Source organism: Schistocerca cancellata, chromosome 11 (assembly GCF_023864275.1).
Source record: "Schistocerca cancellata isolate TAMUIC-IGC-003103 chromosome 11, iqSchCanc2.1, whole genome shotgun sequence".
In the NCBI taxonomy this organism is placed as follows: Eukaryota; Metazoa; Arthropoda; class Insecta; order Orthoptera; family Acrididae; genus Schistocerca; species Schistocerca cancellata.
In genome coordinates this window covers 49,743,140-49,746,886 of record NC_064636.1, presented here as the reverse complement: position 1 = coordinate 49,746,886, position 3,747 = coordinate 49,743,140, and positions in this window count along the sequence as shown.

Genomic DNA, 3,747 nt, shown 5'->3' with positions numbered 1-3,747 from the left:
AAAAAAATCTCTCACAAAAGTATGTCAAGCCCAACATTGACTATCTTCATGGCTTCACGATGGAGACGAGGAAACTCTTGCTGTGGAAAGTCGTGATAAAGATCTATTACACGTCTTGCCAAAAGGAACTTGTCTCTCAGACGAGAATTACACTGTAGACCTATTAATTCCATTTGCAAACTGAGATGAATATCATCTACAGAAACCAGATTCTCTCGAGAACTATTCAAAACCTTGGGATAAGTAAGATATATCCCCAAATCGCTTGAGAAATTCCTCTTTTATTGCACTAAGAACGGCAACATACTGAAATTTATTATAATGGCGTTCAATATTAAACTTCCGCTCACCAGCGACAATACTGTCACATATTATACATTTCCAGTTTTCACGTTTTTCCACAGAGAACAAATGATTCTCCCATTCCTTTTTAAAAGATAGCAAATCTCCAATTCTCCGTTTCCTTGATTCACTCTGCATTTTCCGGTTATTGAAATACAACGTTCACTACGTAGTGGTCGCTTCGCTTCAACGTCCGCAGCTTAGCCTGGCACTACACTGCCGCAACCTGCAGGCTGTCGCCACTGCCCCATTCGACGCCTGCACGCGAGCAGCACACGTGCAGCGCTGTGCGCTCGTGAGCCGCGTGCAACGTTTGCCCGCCCCTGTTCTAGGCGCTTCAGTCTGGAACCGCGCGACCGCTACGGTCGCAGGTTCGAATCCTGCCTCGGGCAGTCCTTAGGTTAGATAGGTTTACGTAGTTCCAAGTTCTAGTGGACTGATGACTTCAGATGTTAAGTCCCACAGCGTCAGAGGCATTTGAACCATTTTTTGCACTTTTACCGGTTATTGCTGCTATAGTGGCAGGTTATCAAGATTTAAGGGAGTTTGAACGTGGTGTTGTAGTCGGGGCACGAACTATTGGACTCAGCGTCTCCGAGCTAGCGATGAAGCGGGTAATTTTCCCGTGCAACCATTTCACGAAAATCAGGAAACAAATCTCTGACATCGCTGCGGCCGAAGACGATCCTGCAAGAATGGGACTAACAACGACTGAGGAGAATTGGTTAACGTGACAGAAGTGCAATTCTTCCGCAAATTGCTGCAGATTTCAATGCTGGGCCATCAACAAGTGTCAGCGGGCGAACTATGCAACGAAACATCATCGATATTGGCTTTCGTACTCGAAGGTCCATTTGTGTACCCTTGATGACTGCGTGACAAAAAGCTTTACGCCTCGCCTGAGCCCGTCCATGCACACATTGGTGACTGGAAACATGTTGCCTGGTCGAACGAGTCCCGTTTCAAATCGTATCGAGCGGATGGACGTGTGCGGGTATGGAGATAACCTCATGCATCCACGGACCATGTCAGCAGGAGACTGTTGAAGCTGATGAAGGCTCTGTAATGATATCGGGCGTGTGTAGTTAGAGTGATATGGGACCCCTGATACGACTGTGACAGGTGACACGTACGTAAGCATCCTGTCTGATCACCTGCAGCCATTCACGCCCATTGTGCATTAAGACGGGCTTGGGCAATTCCAGCAGCACAATGCGACACCCCACACGTCCAGAATTGCTACAGAGCGGCTCCAGGAACACTCGTCTGAGTTTAAGTACTTCTGCTGACTACCAAACTCCGCGGACCTTATTGAGCATATCCGAGATGCCTTACAATTTGCTATTCAGAAAAGACCTCCAGCCCCTCGATCGCTTACGGACAGTCCTGCAGGATTCTTGGTGTCAGTTCCCTCGTGTCCGCAGCTCATGGCCGTACGGTAGCGTTCTCTACATCTACATCTACATTTATACTCCTCAAGCCACCCAACGGTGTGTGGCGGAGGGCACTCTACGTGCCACTGTCATTACCTCCCTTTCCTGTTCCAGTCGCGTACGGTTCGCGGGAAGAACGACTGTCTGAAAGCCTCCGTGCGCGCTCTAATCTCTCTAATTTTACACTCGTGATCTCCTCGGGAGGTATAAGTAGGGGCAAGCAATATATTCGATACCTCATCCAGAAACGCACCCTCTCGAAACCTGGCGAGCAAGCTACACCGCGATGCAGAGCGCCTCTCTTGCAGAGTCTGCCACTTGAGTTTATTAAACATCTCCGTAACGCTATCACGGTTACCAAATAACCCTGTGACGAAACGCGCCGCTCTTCTTTGGATCTTCTCTATCTCCTCCGTCAACCCGATCTGGTACGGATCCCACACTGATGAGCAATACTCAAGTATAGGTCGAACGAGTGTTTTGTAAGCCACCTCCTTTGTTGATGGACTACATTTTCTAAGGACTCTCCCAATGAATCTCAACCTGGTACCCGCCTTACCAACAATTAATTTTATATGATCATTCCACTTCAAATCGTTCCGTACGCATACCAAGATATTTTACAGAAGTAACTGCTACCAGTGTTTGTTCCGCTATCATATAATCGTACAATAAAGGATCCTTCTTTCTATGTATTCGCAATACATTACATTTGTCTATGTTAAGGGTCAGTTGCCACTCCCTGCACCAAGTCCCTATCCGCTGCAGATCTTCCTGCATTTCGCTACAAGTTTCTAATGCTGCAACTTCTCTGTATATTACAGCATCATCCGCGAAAAGCCGCATGGAACTTCCGACACTATCTACTAGGTCATTTATATATATTGTGAAAAGCAATGGTCCCATAACACTCCCCTGTGGCACGCCAGAGGTTACTTTAACGTCTGTAGACGTCTCTCCATTGATAACAACATGCTGTGTTCTGTTTGCTAAAAAGTCTTCAATCCAGCCACACAGCTGGTCTGATATTCCGTAGGCTCTTACTTTGACCCCAGCGGGATCAGGGATTTTCTCTGCCTCGTGATGACTGGGTGTTGTGTGACGTCCGTAGGTTAATCAGGTTTAAGTAGTTCTACGTTCTAGGGGACTGATGACCTCAGTAGTTAAGTCTCATAGTGCTCAGAGCCAGTTCCCTCGAGCACTGCTTCAGATGTTAGTGGAGTCCATGCCACATAGTACTGCAGCACGTCTGCCTGCTCGCGGGGGCCCTACTCGATACAAGGCACGTGTACCAGTTTTTTAGTTGACAGAGCTACCGGCCCTAAGCGGTAAAGTAAATACACTCCTGGAAATGGAAAAAAGAACACATTGACACCGGTGTGTCAGACCCACCATACTTGCTCCGGACACTGCGAGAGGGCTGTACAAGCAATGATCACACGAACGGCACAGCGGACACACCAGGAACCGCGGTGTTGGCCGTCGAATGGCGCTAGCTGCGCAGCATTTGTGCACCGCCGCCGTCAGTGTCAGCCAGTTTGCCGTGGCATACGGAGCTCCATCGCAGTCTTTAACACTGGTAGCATGCCGCGACAGCGTGGACGTGAACCGTATGTGCAGTTGACGGACTTTGAGCGAGGGCGTATAGTGGGCATGCGGGAGGCCGGGTGGACGTGACGCCGAATTGCTCAACACGTGGGGCGTGAAGTCTCCACAGTACATCGATGTGGTCGCCAGTGGTCGGCGGAAGGTGCACGTGCCAGTCGACCTGGGACCGGACCACAGCGACGCACGGATGCACGCCAAGACCGTAGGATCCTACGCAGTGCCGTAGGGGACCGCACCGCCACTTCCCAGCAAATTAGGGACACTGTTGCTCCTGGGGTATCGGCGAGGACCATTCGCAATCGTCTCCATGAAGCTGGGCTACGGTCCCGCACACCGTTAGGCCGTCTTCCGCTCACGCCCCAAC